The sequence below is a fragment of the Oncorhynchus gorbuscha genome, linkage group LG13 (genome assembly GCF_021184085.1).
Source record: "Oncorhynchus gorbuscha isolate QuinsamMale2020 ecotype Even-year linkage group LG13, OgorEven_v1.0, whole genome shotgun sequence".
Classification (NCBI taxonomy): domain Eukaryota; kingdom Metazoa; phylum Chordata; class Actinopteri; order Salmoniformes; family Salmonidae; genus Oncorhynchus; species Oncorhynchus gorbuscha.
The window spans coordinates 1,665,964-1,686,903 of record NC_060185.1 but is presented as its reverse complement, the minus strand read 5'-3'; the positions used below and the strand labels follow the sequence as shown (position 1 = coordinate 1,686,903).

At 44.5% G+C, this 20,940-nt stretch overlaps 1 protein-coding gene across 3 annotated transcripts in view; it reads right to left on the bottom strand.

Annotated features, from left to right (window-relative positions):
- The window catches only part of LOC123993861 (contactin-5-like), a 253,341-nt gene that overhangs the window by 21,552 nt on the left and 210,849 nt on the right, over positions 1-20,940 (bottom strand). The window lies entirely within an intron of this gene.

Here is a 20,940-nt window from a genome sequence, read left to right as displayed (position 1 = left end):
ACGTTTGTAGCTTACAGTATAACAGACACTTGTGCCTAAAGAAAATTAAAAAGACAGTAGAGAAATTAGATAAATCAGTCCAAGTAAATTAGAGTACATGGAAATGAAACCATTTTGCATGGTCTGACCCCTGAGCCAAGCATAGCTACACCAATCCCCCTGAGCTAAGCATAGCTACACCAATCCCCCTGAGCTAAGCATAGCTACACCAACCCCCTGAGCTAAGCATAGCTACACCAATCCCACTGAGCTAAGCATAGCTACACCAATCTCACTGAGCTAAGCATAGCTACACCAATCCCCATGAGATCTCCACATAACATAGCTACACCAATCCCCATGAGATCTAATATATAATATAATAATATATGCCATTTAGCAGACGCTTTTATCCAAAGTGACTTACAGTCATGTGTGCATACATTCTACGTATGGGTGGTCCCGGGGATCGAACCCACTACCCTGGCGTTACAAGAGCCATGCTCTACCAACTGAGCTACAGAAGGACCACAGATCTCCCCACATAACATAACACCTGCTTACAAGCAAAAATCAGGAAGCACCAGTGACTTGGTCTATTAAAAAGTGGTCAGATGAAGCAGATGCTAAACTACAGGACTGTTTTTCTATCACAGACTGGAACATGTTCCGGAATTCCTCCGGTGGCATTGAGGAATACACCACATCAGTCACTGGCTTCATCAATAAGTGCATCGATGACGTCGTCCCCACAGTGATCGTATGTACATACCCCAACCAGAAGCCATGGATTAAAGGCAACATTTGCACTGAGCTAAAGGGTAGAGCTGTCGTTTTCATGGTGCGGGACTCTAACCCGGAAGCTTACAAGAAATCCTGCGATGCCCTGCGACGAACCATCAAACAGGCAAAGCATCAATACATGACCAACATGGAATCGTACTACACCGGCTCCGATGCTCGTCGGATGTGGCAGGGCTTGCAAACTATTACAGACTACAAAGGGAAGCACAGCCGTGAGCTGCCCGGTGATACGAGCCTATCAGATGAGCTAAATCACTTCTATGCTCGCTTCGAGGCAAGCAACACTGAGGCATGCATGAGAGCATCAGCTGTTCCGGACGACTGTGTGATCACGCTCTCCATAGCCGACATGAGTAAGACCTTTAAACAGGTCAACATACACAAGGCTGCGGGGCCAGATGGATTACCAGGACATGTGCTCCGGGCATGTGCTGACCAACTAGCAGGTGTCTTCACTGACATTTTCAACATGTCCCTGATTGAGTCTGTAATACCAACATGTGTCAAGCAGACCACCATAGTCCCTGTGCCAGGAACACAAAGGCAACCTACCTAAATGACTACAGACCTGTAGCACTCACGTCCATAGCCATGAACTGCTTTGAAAGGTTGGAAATGGCTCACTTAAACCCCATTATCCCAGAAAAACAATTTGCATACCAACCTAACAGATCCACAGATGATGCAATTTCTTTTGCACTACACACTGCCCTTTCCCACCTGGACAAAAGGAACACTTATGTGAGAATGCTGTTCATTGACTACAGCTCAGCGTTCAACACCATAGAACCCTCAAAGCTCATCACTAAGCTAAGGACCCGGGGACTAAACACATTAAACACATCCTTCTGCAACTGGATCCTGGACTTCCTGATGGGCCGCCCACAGGTGGTGAGGGTAGGTAGCAACACATCTGCCACGTTGATCCTCAACACTGGAACTCCCCAGGGGTGCGTGCTCAGTCCCCTCCTGTACTCCCTGTACGACTGCATGGCCAGGCATGACTCCAACACCATCATTAAGTTTGCTGATAATACAACAGTGATCACCGACAACGACGAGACAGCCTATAAGGAGGAGGTCAGAGACCTGGCCGGGTGGTGCCAGAATAACAACCTATCCCTCACTGTAACCAAGACTAAGGAGATGATTGTGGACTACAGGAAAAGGAGGACCGAGCACGCCCCCATTCTCATAGACGCGGCTGTAGTGGAGCAGGTTGGGAACTTCAAGTTCCTTGGTGTCCACATCAACAAAAAACTAGAATGGTCCAAACACACCAAGACAGTAGTGAAGAGGGCACGACAAAGCCTATTCCCCATCAGGAAACTGAAAAGATTTGTCATGGGTCCTGAGATCCTCAAAAGGATCTACAGCTGCAACATCGAGAGCATCCTGACTGGTTGCATCACTGCCTGGTACGGCAGTTGCTCGGCCTCTGACCGCAAGACACTACAAAGGGTAGTGCGTACGACCCAGTACATTACTGGGGCTAAGCTGCCTGCCATCCAGGACCTCTACACCAGGCGGTGTCAGAGGAAGGCCCTAAAAATTGTCAAAGACCCCAGCCTCCCCAGTCATAGACTGTTCTCTCTACCACCGCATGGCAAGCGGAACCGGAGAGCCAAGTCTAGGACCAAAAGGCGTCTCAACAGTTTTTACCCCCAAGCCATAAGACTCCTGAACAGGTAATCAAATGGCTATTTGCATTGTGAACCCCCCCCCACAACCCCTCTTTTTATGTTGCTGCTACTCTCTGTTTATCATATACGCACAGTCACTATAACTACATATTCATGGACATACTACCTCAATTGGCCCGACCAACCAGTGCTCCCGCACATTGGCTAACCGGGCTATCTGCATTGTGCCCACCCCTCTTTTACGCTATTGCTACTCTCTGTTCATCATATATGCATAGTCACTTTAACCATATTTACCTGTACATAATACCTCAATCGACCTGGCTAACCGGTGTTTTTATGTATCCTTGCTACTTTTATAGCCTCGCTACTGTATATGGCCTGTCTTTTTACTGTTGTTTTATTTCTTTACCTACCTATTGTTCACCTAATACCTGCTGCCTTGGCAGGAACTAATGGGGATCCATAATAAACCCCAGGAAGAGTAGCTGCTGCCTTGGCAGGAACTAATGGGGATCCATAATAAACCCCAGGAAGAGTAGCTGCTGCCTTGACAGGAACTAATGGGGATCCATGATAAACCCCAGGAAGAGTAGCTGCTGCCTTGGCAGGAACTAATGGGGATCCATAATAAACCCCAGGAAGAGTAGCTGCTGCCTTGGCAGGAACTAATGGGGATCCATAATAAATACAAACTCTCCAGGACCAGGGTTGTCCTGACCTAGGCTCTAACACAGTGGACTAACACAGTCTTGTGGCGTGCAGGCGACGCCAGTTGACACAGTCAGTTCCCTTAGCGATGCAGTGGAGGGTAAGCACATGTGAATTCAGTTTAAACACCTTTCTTATATAACTATTATCATATTACTCAAGCGTTTACCCACCTATCCAGGAATGCATTATAAATATAGGGAACGTTACTTTATTCATGAACAGGGAAGCAGCAACAGCGTTTACCCACCTATCCAGGAATGCATTATAAATATAGGGAACGTTACTTTATTCATGAACAGGGAAGCAGCAACAGCGTTTACCCACCTATCCAGGAATGCATTATAAATATAGGGAACGTTACTTTATTCATGAACAGGGAAGCAGCAACAGCGTTTACCCACCTATCCAGGAATGCATTATAAATATAGGGAACGTTACTTTATTCATGAACAGGGAAGCAGCAACAGCGTTTACCCACCTATCCAGGAATGCATTATAAATATAGGGAACGTTACTTTATTCATGAACAGGGAAGCAGCAACAGCGTTTACCCACCTATCCAGGAATGCATTATAAATATAGGGAACGTTACTTTATTCATGAACAGGGAAGCAGCAACAGCGTTTACCCACCTATCCAGGAATGCATTATAAATATAGGGAACGTTACTTTATTCATGAACAGGGAAGCAGCAACAGCGTTTACCCACCTATCCAGGAATGCATTATAAATATAGGGAACGTTACTTTATTCATGAACAGGGAAGCAGCAACAGCGTTTACCCACCTATCCAGGAATGCATTATAAATATAGGGAAGCAGTTACTTTATTCATGAACAGGGAAGCAGCAACAGCGTTTACCCACCTATCCAGGAATGCATTATAAATATAGGGAACGTTACTTTATTCATGAACAGGGAAGCAGCAACAGCGTTTACCCACCTATCCAGGAATGCATTATAAATATAGGGAACGTTACTTTATTCATGAACAGGGAAGCAGCAACAGCGTTTCCATTTTTTCATACCACTACATCACTGCTTCCTTGAAATGACCCTCCTATATGTGGTCCTATGACACAATAAAATCAGCAGTTTATCTATACACAGCAACAATAGGGAGCGTTACTTTATTCCAGGAAGCAGCAACAGTGTTTACCCACCTATCAGAATGCATTATAAATACTTTATTCATGAACAGGGAAGCAGCAACAGCGTTTGCCACCTATCCAGGAATGCATTATAAATATAGGGAACACTCAGAAGGGCTTCATCAACTGATATCAGCCTCCATCATGAACTCACCAGCTCAAAACCTTTTTTTAATTGACAAGGCATATCATTTCCAGATTTTCTATTTTTTTTCTCGTAACCTCTTTGGTAACAGGATTATATCAATGTCTGCAAATGAAACACTAAACAGACAGTAATTAAATCAAAATGCCACAAAGTCCCAGCTGAATCCTGGTAACTTCCAAGCCATAATGAAATAAATTACTTGTAAATGTCACGCTCTTTGATGGCATGAACACTTTGCATAGACACATTTGGTGTTGTTTCTGCAGCTGTAAGGTTTCATCTTGGTAAGTCCTTAAGGGTTTTAATTATTGTGTGAATATTTTGTGTTCTTGCTTTAGTTTTGTTTTCCCCCAACCTCAAACCTACTGTAGCACATTGTGTTTATCAATCACATTTATTTATAAAGCCCTTTTTACATCGGCAGATGTCACAAAGTGCTGTACAGTAACCCAGGCTAAAACCCCCAAAAGCAAGAAATGCTGATGTAGAAGCACGGTGGCTAGGAAAAACTCCCTAGAAAGATAGGAACCTTGTGGCCAGTCCTCTTTTGGCTGCGAGGGTGGAGATTATAAGAGTACATGGCCATTAAGGCCAGATCGTTCTTCAAGATTTTGAATTGTTCATAGATGACCAGCAGGGTCAAATAATAGTCACAGTGGTAGAGGGTGAAACAGATCAGTACCTCAGAAGTAAATGTCAGTTGGTTTTTCATAGCTGAGCAATCAGAGGTCGAGAGAGCAGGTGTGGTAGAGAGAGAGAGCAATAGAGAGAGATAATTGAAGACACCATGTCCGAGACAAGGTAGCACATCTGGTGAACAGGTCAGGGTTCCTGCAGCAGCATGACCAGGTGGACTGGAAACAACCAGGACTCATCAAGCCAGGTAGTCCTGAGGCATGGTCCTAGAGCTCAGTTCCTCCGGGATGAGGGGGAGAGATGGAGAGAGAGAGAAATAGAGGGATCATACTTAATTTACACAGGACCAGATAAGACAGGATAATTACAACAGATGAAATAGACTGACCGTAGCTGCCCGGCACTTTGACAAAGCACAGCTCCCACTCAACCCACTCAACCCACTCAAGTGACTCACCCCTCCTAGGGACAGCATGGAAGAGCACTAGTAAGCCAGTGACCCAGTCCCCGTAATAGGGTCAGAGGCAGAGAATCCCAGTGGAAAGAGAGGAGCCGGCCAGGCAGAGACAGCAAGGGTGGTTCGTTGCTCCAGTGCCTTGCCGTTCACCTTCGCACCCCTGGGCCAGACTACACTCAATCATAAGAACTACTGAAGAGATGAGTCTTCCATCAAGACTTAAAGGTTGAGACCGAGTCTGTATCTCACATGGATAGATAGACCATTACATAAACATTGAGCTCTATAGAAAGCCCTGCCTCCAGCTGTTTGCTTAGAAATTCTAGGGGCAATAAAAAGGCCTGTGTCTTGTGGCGTACGTGTAGGTATGTACTGCAGGACCAAATCGGAGAGATGGGTCGGAGAGATGGGTATGAGAAAGTAATGCTGAGAATGTAATGCTTTGTAGGTCAGCTGTAAAACCTTGAAGTCAGCCCTAACAGGAAGCTTGACTGGATTCTGTAATAAACTGAAGTTTATTTAGTGCTGTATGTGGGTAGCCGGTAAGTAGAACATTGCAGTAGTCTAATCTGGATGAGACGAAAGCATGGATGAGCTTTTCTGCATCAATTTTTAAAAGTTTCAGATTTTTGCAATTTTACAAAGCTGCCCTTGCAATATTATTGACATGTTTGTCAAAAGAGAGATCAGGGTCCAGAGTAACGCTGAGGTCCTTCACATTTCTATTTGAGACGACTGTATAACCTTTAAGATTAGTTGTCAGATCCAACAGCAGATCTTCAAGGCTACAGTTTCTCCTCACCCCTCCTGTCTCAGCCTCCAGTATTTATGCTGCAGTAGTTTGTGTCGGGGGCTAGGGTCAGTCTGTTATATCTGGAGTATTTCTCCAGTGTCCTGCATACGTGTAGGTATGTACAGCAGGAACAAATCGGAAAGATTGGTAGGAGCAAGCCCATGTAATGCTTTGTAGGTTAGCAGTAAAACCTTGAAATCAGCCCTTGCCTTAACAGGAAGCCAGTGTAGGGAGGCTAGCACTGGAGTAATATGATCAAATTTTTGGTTCTAGTCAGGATTCTAGCAGCCATATTTAGCACTAACTGAAGTTTATTTAGTGCTTTATCCGGGTAGCCGGAAAGTGGAGCATTGCAGTAGTAGTGTAACCTAGAAGTGACAAAAGCATGGATTACTTTTTCTGCATAAATGTTGGAGAGAACATTTCTGATCTTTGCAATGTTACGCAGATGGAAAAAAGCGGTCCTTTGAAACAGTCTTGATAGGTTTGTCAAAAGAGAGATCAGGGTCCAGAGTAACACCGAGGTCCTTCACAGTTTTATTTGAGACAACTGTACAACCATTAATATTAATTGTCAGATTCAACAGAAGATCTCTTTGTTTCTTGGGACCTAGAACTGTCACAGTCTTTCAAAATCGAACCCAGAAGCAGACCAGGACAAGGAGAGTAGGAAGAAGGTGAGTATTTATTTACAAGTGAATGTGAATGGGTAGATAAATCCAGGTGGCGTAGCGGGCAGCGGTGGTGAGTTGATGGGAGTAAATAGGTGGATCCAATGGGGTAGCGGAATCCTCCTCCGACCAGGCGGGAATGGGGTAAATGATCCGGGTGAGTAACTGAAGACAGAACAAACGGAGGTAGGTTTAAGGCAAGCAATACGTAAAAAACAACCAAACAAATTCTATCCAACTTGAGGCTGATACTATGGCACAACATACTGTTCATGGCTAACGATCCGGCAGGGAATGGATGTCAGGTCCGGGCTTATGAAGGGGAGAGGTGATGATCAGGACCAGGTGTGCAGATAGCTGATGGAATACAGGTGCGGGTAATCAGAACTCCCAACTGGCTACATTGCCCGGCAACCAGACAGGGTGCGTTCCAGGACGCCGGAAAAAACACTCCAGGACAGAACACAGGCAAAAAACAGACTCAGGAAACGGGATTCGTGACAAGAACAAGCATCTCTGTTTAAAAAGTAGAATGTTTGCAGCCATACACTTCCTTATGTCTGAAACACAGGCTTCCAGTGAGGGCAATTTTGGGGCTTCACCATGTTTCATTGAAATGTACAGCTGTGTGTCATCCGTATAGCAGTGAAAGTTAACATTATGTTTTCAAATGACATCCCCAAGAGGTGAAATATATAGTGAAAACAATAGTGGTCCTAAAACGGAACCTTGAGGAATACCAACAATTACAATTGATTTGTCACAGGACAAACCATCCACAGAGACAAACTTATATCTTTCCAACAGATAAGATCTAAACCAGGCCAAAACTTGTCTGTGTAGACCAATTTGGGTTTCCAATCTCTCCAAAAGAATGTGGTGATCGATGTTGTCAAAAAGCGGCACTAAGGTCTAAGAGCACAAAGGTCTAGGAGCACTAAGGTCTAGGAGTACTAAGGTCTAGGAGCACTAAGGTCTAGGAGCACTAAGGTCTAGGAGCACTAAGGTCTAGGAGCACTAAGGTCTAGGAGCACTAAGGTCTAGGAGCACTAAGGTCTAGGAGTACTAAGGTCTAGGAGCACTAAGGTCTAGGAGCACTAAGGTCTAGGAGCACTAAGGTCTAGGAGCACTAAGGTCTAGGAGCACTAAGGTCTAGGAGCACTAAGGTCTAGGAGCACTAAGGTCTAGGAGCACTAAGGTCTAGGAGCACTAAGGTCTAGGAGGTCTAGGAGCTAAGGTCTAGGAGCACTAAGGTCTAGGAGCACTAAGGTCTAGGAGCACTAAGGTCTAGGAGCACTAAGGTCTAAGAGCACTAAGGTCTAGGAGCACTAAGGTCTAGGAGCACTAAGGTCTAGGAGCACTAAGGTCTAGGAGCACTAAGGTCTAGGAGTACTAAGGTCTAGGAGCACTAAGGTCTAGGAGCACTAAGGTCTAGGAGCACTAAGGTCTAGGAGCACTAAGGTCTAGGAGCACTAAGGTCTAAGAGCACTAAGGTCTAGGAGCACTAAGGTCTAGGAGGGTCTAGGAGCACTAAGGTCTAGGAGCACTAAGGTCTAGGAGTACTAAGGTCTAGGAGCACTAAGGTCTAGGAGCACTAAGGTCTAGGAGCACTAAGGTCTAGGAGCACTAAGGTCTAGGAGCACTAAGGTCTAGGAGCACTAAGGTCTAAGGTCTAGGTCTAGGACTAAGGTCTAGGAGCACTAAGGTCTAGGAGCACTAAGGTCTAGGAGCACTAAGGTCAGGTCTAAGAGCACGAGGACAGATGCAGAGCCTTGGTCTGACGCCATTAAAAGGTCATTGACAACCTTCACGAGCGCAGTCTCTGTCCTATGATGGGGTCTAAATCCAGACCGAAGCGTTTCATATACATTATTTGTCTTCAGGAAGTTGCAGCGCAAGAGCTTTTAATTTGTTTGTTTTTTGAGGAATGGGAGATTCAATATATGCCGATTGTCTTTTATAATTGCCTGTTCAAGGTTTGGCTTTTTTCAGGAGAGGCTTTATTATGGCCACTTTTAGTGAGTTTGGTACACATCCGGAGGACAGGGAGCCATTTATTGTGTTCAACATAGGAGGGCCAAGGACAGGAAGTAGCTTTGTCAGTAGTTTAGTTGGAATAGGGTCCAGTAGGCAGCTGGAAGCCATTTACAATTTTCGTGAATGTGTGAAGAGATACAGGATTAAAAAACTTGAGTGTCTCCATTGATCTTACATCCTGGCAGTTCTGTGTAGACTCTGAGCCTTGGAGAAATATGCAGATTCAAAGAGGAGTCCGTAATTTCCTTTCTAAAAAAAATATATATATATATAGGTCAGTTGAGAACAAGTTGTCATTTACAACTGCGACCTGGTCAAGATAAAGCAAAGCAGTGCGACACAAACAACAACACAGAGTTACACATGGAATAAACAAACATACTGTCAATAAAACAATAGAAAAAGTCTATATACAGTGTGTGCAAATGGCATAAGGAGGTAAGGCAATAAATAGGCCATAGTAGCCTAGAAAGTACAATTTAGCAACAATTAACACTGGAGATGAAAATATCTGGAGTGTTTCCTTTGATCCTGGAACCTGGAAGTTCTGTGAAGACTCAGGACAACTGAATAAATACTTAGATTCAATCAGGAGTCCATCATTTGCTTTCTAATGACCATGATCTTTTCTTCTGAGAAGTTAATAAATTCATCACTGCTGAAGTGAAAGCCATCTTCTCTCTAGGGTGTTACAAGGTTAAATTTAGATCCTCAGTTAAGTGATTAACTGAGTCTTGTTCTCTGATGTCCTTGGGTAGGTGGAGGGAGTATGGAAGGGCATCCAGGAATCTTTGGGGTGTTCAAGAATTTATTACATGGCTTCTGATAATACTTGGTTTGGGTCTGAGCAGATTTTTTGTTTCAATTGCAAACATAATAAGATGGTGGTCCAAAAAACATATAGACCGATAATATTTATTCCACGGGACAAAACTAGATCCAGGATATGACTGTGGCAATGCGTTGCTCTGGAGAAATGTTGGACAAAACCCACTGAGTTGATGATGGCTCCGAAAGCCTTTTGGAGTTGGTCTGTGGACTTTTCCATGTGAATATTGAAGTCACCAAAAATTAGATGATTATCTGCTATGAATACAAGGTCCGATAGGAATTCAGGGAACTCAGTGTGGAACTCTGTATTCGGCCCAGAAGGCCTGTAAACAGTAGCTATAAAAAGTGATTGAGTCGGCTGCATAGATTTCATGACTAGAAGCTCAAAAGACAAAAACGCAGTGTTCAAAATGTTTATTTATAAATTGAAATGTGTCGTAACTGTTAGCAACACCTCCGACATTGCGGGATGCACAGTGGATATGGTCACTAGTGTAACCAGGAGGAGAGGCCTCATTTAACACAGTAAATTCATCAGGCTTAAGCCATGTTTCAGTCAGGCCAATCACATCAACGTTATGATCAGTGATTAGTTCATTAACTATGACTAACTTGGTAGTGAGGGATCTATCATTAAGTAGCCCTATTTTGAGAAGTGAGATATCACAAGCTCTGAGAATAATGACAGGAATGGAGGAGATCTTTATTCCAGTGATATTGCTAAGGTGAACACTGCCATGTTAGTTTTGCCCAGCCTAGAGACACGGTCTCAAATCAAATCAAAGTTTATTATTTGTCACGTGCGCCAAATATAACAACCTTTCAGTGAAATGCCCTAACCAACAGTGCAATTTTCAGTCAAGAAAAGAAAAACAGAAAAATGATTGTGAAAATAACAGTAGCAGCAGGTGGTACCGGTACAGAGTCAATGTGGGGCATCGGTTAGTCGGGCTAATGGAGGTAGTATTTACGGGGCGGGGGGGTGAGATCTTGCGTGATCTTTGTTTCTGGTGTCCTTTGACAGCTCTTTGGTCTTGGCCATAGTGGAGTTTGGAGTGTGACTGTTTGAGGTTGTGAACAAGTGTTTTTTATACTGATAACAAGTTCAAACAGGTGCCATTAATACAGAGTGGAGGACAGAGGAGCCTCTTAAAGAAGAAGTTACAGGTCTGTGAGATTTGTATGTGGGTTACATGGAGAAACAGTCTATTTTCAATCCTCTCAAAAATGTTTTCTTGCCTGACATCATTATGTGGAAACGGTATATTGATGATATGTTTGTTCTATGGAGGGGTGATGCCAAACAGCTCCAGGCGTTCCATGCTTTTCTTAACTCCTGTTCTGAGTATCTGAGATTTACTCTGCAGTCTGACACACGTCAAATCAGTTTTCTTGATCTTCTGATCTTGTGTGAAGATAATGTTCTATCCACTGATCTTTACAGGAAACCTACTGATCGTAACAGTTTGTTGACGGCTGATAGTTGTCACCCACTTCCCTTGAAAAATACTTTGCCCTACAGCCAATTCTGTCGAATCAAAAGAATTTGCAAAAATCAGATTTCGACAGAAATATGGCTGAGACGCAAAGAAAGTTCGAGAGAGGGACGACAAGAATGATCAGATTAATATTGCCATTGAGAAAATTCAAAACAAAACGAGACATGACCTTTTTCAAGGTCAGTCTCGCAAAAAGACACATTCTTGTGTTTTAACTACCCGCTATTCAAAGTGCTCTGAACAAATTAAGGGATTTGTTCACAAACATTGGCACATCCTAAAATCCAATGATAGTCTCGGTGATGTGTTTTCAGACCTTCCCTTGGTCATATTCTCGCGGGGCAGAAATCTCAGAGACCAATTGGAACACTCTGATTTACCACCCCAAGATATTCCTGAACAACGTCTATTTGCGCCCCTACTGGATGGAAATTACAAATGTAATGGCTGTGCTCAATGCAATGGCACTTATAAATGTAGATCCTTCAAACACCCACAAACAGGGAAATCGATCCCAATCAAAGGTGTTATTACGTGCTCCACTAAGGCAGTTATTTATCTTATAACTTTTCCTTGTGGTAAAAATGATGTAGGTAAAACAAAGCGCGAATTAAAACTACGTATCTCAGAGCATCGTAGCACCATTAGGTGTAAAAACTTTACTTATCCAGTTGCGGCCCACTTCTTGGAGGCAGGCCACTCGATTTCATCTCTGCGTTATATTGGCATCGAACATGCCACCCTCCCTAGGAGAGGGGGTGACCTTGATAATTTATTGTTAAAACGAGAGGCTGGCTGGATCTTTAATTTAAAGACCCTTGCTCCCTTCAGTCTCAACGTAGACTTTGATCCGAAGCCATTCTTGTGATTATTGTGACTTTGCCATTGTAATTGTTTGTAAGCTGGTGTAGTCAAATTAATCTATGATCGTATGCTCTCCATTTGTTGTTTGTATGCTGTTCTTTGTATAACATTTTAATATTTGATTATTAACCAATGATATCAGGCCACTTTTGGCCATGATTACAGACACCTGTGTCTTTTGACACTACATAAACGAGTCATACCACAGTGTTTGTGATTATACCCTGATGAAGACAGCTTGGCTGTCGAAACGTTGGTAATTCAATTTTTGCATCTGAGTTCCTAGAGTGTGCGGCTCTCTTTTATTTTCAAGTTTTCTACTCCGCTAGCCAGCACCTCGCCTAAATAGGTGTGTGTTTCTTTTTCTTCAAGACAGGTCTGTGAGAGCCAGAAATCTTGCTTGTTTGTAGGTGACCAAATACTTATTTTCCACCAGTGCAATATTGCAAAACACATTTTAGCCTTTTGTTAATCCACCTGTCGTCTCAGATTTTGAAAATATTTTTTTCAGCGAAAGCAATCCAAGCGTTCGTGTAAGTTTATCGATCACTCGACAAAACATTATGAACATAGCATCAAAGTAGCTTGGTCACGAAAATCAGAAAAGCAATCAAATTAATCGCTTACCTTTGATGATCTTCGGATGTTTTCACTCACGAGACTCCCAGTTACACAATAAATGTTACTTTTGTTTTTTATAATCAATTCTCAGGTGGTTTTTAAAATATATAATCGATAATATATCAACCGCAACTGTCTTTATCAGTAGGAGAGGGGAGGGATAGACAATGGCTGCCCAAACTCTGCAAAAGTAATGCAAACACCTGACACGATGTTATCTTTCTCGCTCATTTTTTCAAAATAAAAGCCTAAAACTATGTCTAAAGACTGTTGACACCTTGAGGAAGTGATAGGAAAAGGTATCTGGTTGATATCCCTTTAAATGGAGCAAAGGCAGGCTATGGAACATGGATTTTTCCAAATAGAAGTCACTTCCTGGTTTGACTTTCCTCGGGGTTGCGCCTGCAGTATCAGTTCTGTTATACTCACAGACAATATTTTGACAGTTTTGGAAACTTTAGAGTGTTTTCTATCCTAATCTGTCAATTATATGCATATTCTAACATCTGTTCCTGAGAAATAGGCCGTTTACTTTGGGAACATTATTTTTCCAAACATAAAAATAGTGCCCCCTAGCTTCAAGAGGTTATCTTGATTACGTTGAGGGATAAGTTGTTATTCTGGCACCACCCGACCAGGTCTCTGACCAGGTCTCTGACCTCCTCACTATAGGCTGTCTCGTCATTGTTGGTGATTAGGCCTACCACTGTTTTTTTTTGTGTCATTTGCAAACTTAATGATGGTTTTGAAGTCATGCCTGGCCATGCAGTCGTGGGTGAACCGGTGAACAGGGAACACAGGAGGGGACTGAGCAAGCACTCCAGTGTTGAGGATCTGCATGGCAGATGTGTTACTACCTACCCTCACCACCTGCGGGCGGCCCGTCAGGAAGTCCAGGATCCAGTTGCAGAGGGAGGTGTTTAGTCCCAGGATTCTTAGCATAGTGATGAGCTTTGAGGGCACTATGGTGTTGAATGCTGAGCTGTCGTTAGCATTCTCACATAGTTTTTCCTTTTGTCCCGGTGGGCAAGGGCAGTTTGGAGTGCAATAGAGATGGCTTCATCTGTGGATCTATTTGAGTGGTATGCAAATTGGAGTGAGTTTAGGGTTTCTGGGATAATGGTGTTAATGTGAGCCATTACCAGCCTTTCAAAGCACTTCATGGCTATGGACGTGAGTGCTATAGGTCTGTAGTCATTTAGGCAGAATACTGTAGTACCCTGGGGCACAGGGACTATGGTGGTCTGCTTGAAGCATTTTGGTATTACAGACTCAATCAAGGAGATGTTCAAAATGTCAGTGAAGACACCTGCCAGTTGGTCAGCACATGCTCGGAGCATACGTTCCCTCAATGGGGATAGCTGACTATCTCTAGCTGACTGGCAGACTCCACTAAGCTGGCAGGCTGGATAACAGCCTGCTGGCTGGCCTGCACCCTTTGTCATTGTGGAGCTAGAGGAGTCAGAGCCCTGTCTATGTTCATAGATAAGATGAGAGCACCCCTCCAGCTAGGATGGAGTCCATCACTCTTCAGCAGGCCAGGCTTGTTCCTGTTTGTGGGGGAGTCCCAGAAAGAGGGCCAATTATCTACAAATTCTATATTTTGGGAGGGGCAGAAAACAATTTTCAACCAGCGATTGAGTTGTGAGACTCTACTGTGGAGCTCAAGACTACCCTGAACTGGGAGGGGGCTAGAGACAATTACTCGATGCCGACACATCGTTCTTGATCATTTACAGGCTGAAGCTATGTTGCGCTTGGTGACCTCAAATCAAATCAAAATGTATTGGTCACATGCACATGGTTAGCAGATGTTAATGTGTGTGCAGCGAAATGCTTGTGCTTCTAGTTCCCGAACAGTAGAAGTAATATCTAACAAGTAATCTAACAATTCCACAACAACTACCTAAAACACACAAATCTAAAGGGATTGAATAAGAATATGTACATAAAAATATATATGGATGACCAACCGGCATTGGCAAGATGCAATAGATGGAGTAAAATACAGTATTTACATATGAGATGTGTAATGGAAGATACGTAAACATTATTAAATTAGTATTATTTAAAGTGACTAGTGATCCATTTAATTAAAGTGGCCAATGACTCAAGTCTGTATGTAAGCATCAGCCACTCAATGTTAGTGGTGGCTGTTTAACAGTCTGATGGCCTTGAGATAGAAGCTGTTTTTCAGTCTCTCGGTCCCAGCTTTGATGCACCTGTACTGACCTCGTCTTCCGGATGATAGCGGGGTGAATAGGCAGTGGCTCGGGTGGTTGTTGTCCTTGATGATATTTTGATCCTTCCTGTGACATCGGGTGCTGTAGGTGTCCTGGAGGGTAGGTAGTTTGCCCCCGGTGATGCCTTTTGCAGACTGCACCACCATCTGGAGAGCCTTGCCGGTGTGGGCGGTGCAGTTGCTGTACCAGGCAGTGATACAGCCCGATAGGATGCTTTCAATTGTGCATCTGGAAAAGTTTGTGAGGGTTTTAGGTGACAAGCCACATTTATTCAGCCTCCCGAGGTTGTTCTCTGAGGCTTCCCAGAATATTTCCCAGTCCTCGTGATCAAAACAATCTTGAAACGTGGATTCCGATTGGTCAGACCAGCATTGAATGGTTCTTGTCACGGGTACATCCTGTATGAGCTTCTGCCTATAGGATGGTAGGAGCAAAATGGAGTCATGGTTGGTTTTGCTGAAGGGAGGGCAGGGCCTTCTATGCATCGCAGAAGTTAGAGAAGCAGGGATCCAGTGTATTACCCGCGCATGTGCTACAATTAATATGCTGATAGATTTTAGGTAGCCTTGTTCTCAAATTTGCTTTGGTAAAATCCCCAGCTATAATAAATGCAGCTCAGGATATATGGTTTCCAGTTTACATAGAGTCCAGTGTAGTTCCTTGAGGGTCGTCGTGGTGTCTGCTTGTGGAGGGATATACACGGCTGTGACTATAATCTAAGAAAATTCTCTTGGGAGATAATATCGTCGGCATTTGATTGTAAGGAATTCTAGGACAGGTGAACAAAAGGACTTGATTTCCTATTTGTTGTTATGCTACTGACCCTATGAGCCCTATGAGCCCTATTGACACTATGAGCCTTATGAGCCCTACTGACCCTATGAGCCCTATGAGCCCTACTGACACTATGAGCCCGATGAGCCCTACTGACACTATGAGCCCTATTGACCCTATGAGCCCTACTGACACTATGAGCCCAATGAGCCCTACTGACACTATGAGCCCTATTGACACTATGAGCCCTACTGACCCTATGAGCCCTATTGACCCTATGAGCCCTATTGACCCTATGAGCTCTACTGAGCTCTACTGACACTATGAGCCCGATGAGCCCTACTGACACTATGAGCCCATTAGCCCTATATACCCTATGAGCCCTATTGACACTATGAGCCCTATGAGCCCTACTGACCCTATGAGCCCTGTGAGCCCTACTGACCCTAAGAGCCCTATGAGCCCTACTGACCCGATGAGCCCTACTGACCCGATGAGCCCTACTGACCCGATGAGCCCTACTGACACTATGAGCCCTATTGACCCTATGAAGCTAAATGCTTCTGGAAATAAATTAGGAAGTCTGCAGCAGTCTGATCAATGGAGATAAATATTGAAGCAGACGGAGCAGGACCGTGTGAGAGGTGCTTCTGGCAGCTAGTGCGTGTGAGAGGTGCACGGTAACTGTGTGTGTGTGTCTGTATATGTGTGTGAGTGTGTACATGTGCATGACAGCCCTGCCTCTGTATCTTCAATCATTTGTGGAGGGTTGTCAGAGTACAGAGGACAGAGCTTGGGTAGCAGCGAGGGCGGCTGGGGCTGAGGTTGGGGCAGCCATGTTAATGAGGGCCGCCATGGTAGTGGGCTCAGTCAGGTTATTAAGCAGGATGAATGGCTACACAGTGGAAGCAGCTTCATTCAGGAATCTTATTAGCAGTGATAGTGAGAGATGGCTGCTTTGTCTCTAGTAGACCATTAGAGATGCTCTCTCAGTCACCCAGACAGAGCCAGCTGGTCGGCTTCCACGCACTGAGGGAGAGACACCCAGCAGGCCTCCTACCACCCACTGAGGGAGAAACATCCAGCAGGCATCCTGCCACGCACTGAGGGAGAGACAACCAGCAGGCATCCTGCCACGCACTGAGGGAGAGACACCCAGCAGGCATCCTGCCATGCACTGAGGGAGAGACACCCAGCAGACCAACACTAGCCAGCCTATATAGCCCACCCGTAGCCAGCCTAGACCAGCCGTAGCCAGCCTAGACCACCCCTAGCCAGCCTAGATCACCCCTAGCCAGCCTAGATCACTCCTAGCCAGCCTAGACCACCCCTAGCCAGCCTGGACCACCCCTAGAAAGTCTAGCCCACCCCTAGCCATCTTAGACAACCACTAATCCATCACTAGCCATCCTAGCACACCACTAGCAAGCCTAGCCCACCCCTAGTTCACCCCTAGAAATCCCAGCCCACCCCTGGAAAGTGTAGTCCACCCCTAGCCCACCCAGCCTACCCCCAGCAAGCCTAGTCCACCCTTAACAGGCCTAGCTCACCCCTAGCTAGTGTAGTCCACCCCTAGCCCACCCAGCCTACCCCTAGCAAACCTAGTCCACCCCAAGCCAAGCCTACCCCTAGCCAAACGTAGTCCATCCCTAGCCAAACCTACCCCAAGCCAAACCTAGTCCACCCCTAGCCAAGCCTACCCCTAGCCAGCCTTGGTCACCCCTGGCCTGACCTATCCCACCCCAACCCCCAGCCAGCCTAGACCAATGCTAGCCCACCCTTAGCCCACCCCTAGCCAGCTTAGACCACCCATAGCCCATCCCTATCCAGCCTAGCCCACCCTAGTCCAACCTAGCCCACCCCAGTCCAACTCTAGCCAGCCTATTCCATCCCTAGCTAGCCTAGTCCACCCAATCTTAAACTTAGCCAGCCCATCCTAACTGGCTCTGATAATGAGAGTTTGTTGGTAGCTAATCCATTTTCTAGGAACATGGTGGTAAATTAATTAGCCAGCCATCGTGATTACATCTCCATCCAACTCCACTCTCCTATGCCAGAGCTGGATCATTTGGCTCATGCTTAGAGGTGTGAGGGGAACGGCACCTCAGTACCTCCAGGCTCTGATCAGGCCCTACACCCAAACAAGGGCACTGCGTTCATCCACCTCTGGCCTGCTCGCCTCCCTACCACTGAGGAAGTACAGTTCCCGCTCAGCCCAGTCAAAACTGTTCGCTGCTCTGGCCCCCCAATGGTGGAACAAACTCCCTCACGACGCCAGGACAGCGGAGTCAATCACCACCTTCCGGAGACACCTGAAACCCCACCTCTTTAAGGAATACCTAGGATAGGATAAGTAATCCTTCCCACCCCCCCCCCTTTAAGATTTAGATGCACTATTGTAAAGTGACTGTTCCACTGGATGTCATAAGGTGAATGCACCAATTTGTAAGTCGCTCTGGATAAGAGCGTCTGCTAAATGACTTAAATGTAAATGTAGAGGTGACATGATCATTCTGAACCTGGTGCAAATCATCACATTACAGAATGACAGACCGACCCGATGCCAACAAACCGACTATACAGGTGTTTATCACTTTATTTCATTTAGACGAAGATTCAATTCGGGAAAATCACATTTGTTTATACAATTTCTATCCCGTCTAATAAATTGCACTCAGTTCCATTAATATGTGGAGCTCCCAGGATCACCTCTTTAAGAGAGCAGCATCTGACTTTTTTCAATAACATCACTCTATCACAGGGAGTAACATCTGTGCCCTGATGGACATTTTTCATCCAAATCTGACATAGCCATAAGCCTTCTAACAGAGAAATGTTGACTTCACATCTGAATGTACAGTAGGTCCTTAATAGCTTAGAGCTTCTTGTGTCAGTTCCTTTGCAAGAAGATGCTATAAATGTGTAATGTTTTGTAGGATTGGCCAATACGGTGCATCTCTCACTGTGTGATTTTTGATACTTCCATTACAAAAATGACAGTGCTAACAGCACTTCCATTACATAAAGCTACCGTGCTAACAGCACTTCCATTACATGAAGCTACCATGCTAACAGCACTTCCATTACATGAAGCTACCCTGCTAACAGCACTTCCAATACATAAAGCTACCGTGCTAACAGCACTTCCATTACATAAAGCTACCGTGCTAACAGCACTTCCATTACATAAAGCTACCGTGCTAACAGCACTTCCATTACATGAAGCTACCCTGCTAACAGCACTTCCAATACATAAAGCTACTGTGCTAACAGCACTTCCATTACATAAAGCTACCGTGCTAACAGCACTTCCATTACATAAAGCTACCGTGCTAACAGCACTTCCATTACATAAAGATACCGTGCTAACAACAGATATTATAAACTTAAGGTTATAAAGCACAATTGCATGTGGGAAAAAAACACTCAGCACTCAGTGATCAAGATAGCCTTAAAACCTCTTCAGGATAGGCGGGATGGAAATGTGTCAACTGGCCAATTGCCAGGGGAAATGCAGAGCGGCCAGATTCAAATAAAATGCTATACAATTCAAACTTTCATTAAATCACACATGTAAGATACTCAATTAAAGCTACACTCGTTGTGAATCCAGCCAACATGTCAGATTTTAAAAGTGCTTTTCGGCGAAAGCATAAGAAGCTATTATCTGATAGCCTGCACCGTCGACACCAGCAGTAAACAAAGGAGTTAGCATATTACAACCCTGCAGGCTCTACACAAAACACTGAAATAAAATATAAAATCATGCATTACCTTTGACAAGCTTCTTTTGTTGGCACTCCAATATGTCCCATAAACATCACAATTGGTCCTTTTGTTCGATTAATTCTGTCCATATATATCCAAAATGTCCACTTATAAAGCGCGTTTGATCCAGAAAAAAACAGCTTACAAAAACACAACGTCACTAAAAAATATTTCAAAAGTTGCCTATAAACTTTTGTAATACAACATTAGGTATTTTTAAACGTTAATAAATGATCAAATTGTAGACGTGAAAAGCAGCAGATTTCCCCGTCTTGCGCAACTCACAAGTTCCGAGTTGGCCTACTTCTTCATTGCACAAAGGAATAACCTCAACCAAATGCCAAAGACTGGCGAAGCAGTAGGAACTGAAAATAGGTTCCTATGAAATATCGCATGGCAAAGACAATAGAGGGAACAGAGAGGGGAAAAAACATTCTGAAGTTAGTCCTCTGGGTTTTGCCTGCAACAAAAGTTCTGTTATACTCACAGACATTATTCAAACAGTTTTAGAAACTTCAGAGTGTTTTCTATCCACATCTATGAATAATTTGCATATCTAATATTCTTGACATGAGTAGCAGGCAGTTGAATTTGGGCACGCTATTTATCCACAAGTTAAAATTCTGTCCCCTAGCTCTAAGAGGTTTTAACTGACACACGTTTGTGCTTCTAGTAATTGATATTAGTGTAATGATTCTTGTGTAGTTACTCTAATGACTTATTTGGAACAGAGCACCACAGAGCAGCCCAGAAAAACATTATCTGGAACAGAGCACCGCAGAGCAGCCCAGAAAAACATTATCTGGAACAGAGCACCACAGAGCAGCCCAGAAAAACATTATCTGGAACAGAGCACCGCAGAGCAGCCCAGAAAAACATTATCTGGAACAGAGCACCACAGAGCAGCCCAGAAAAACATCTGGAACAGAGCACCGCAGAGCAGCCCAGAAGAACATTATCTGGAACAGAGCACCGCAGAGCAGCCCAGAAAAACATTATCTGGAACAGAGCACCGCAGAGCAGCCCAGAAGAACATTATCTGGAACAGAGCACCGCAGAGCAGCCCAGAAGAACATTATCTGGAACAGAGCACCGCAGAGCAGCCCAGAAAAACATTATCTGGAACAGAGCACCGCAGAGCAGCCCAGAAAAACATTATCTGGAACAGAGCACCGCAGAGCAGCCCAGAAAAACATTATCTGGAACAGAGCACCGCAGAGCAGCCCAGAAAAACATTATCTGGAACAGAGCACCGCAGAGCAGCCCAGAAAAACATTATCTGGAACAGAGCACCGCAGAGCAGCCCAC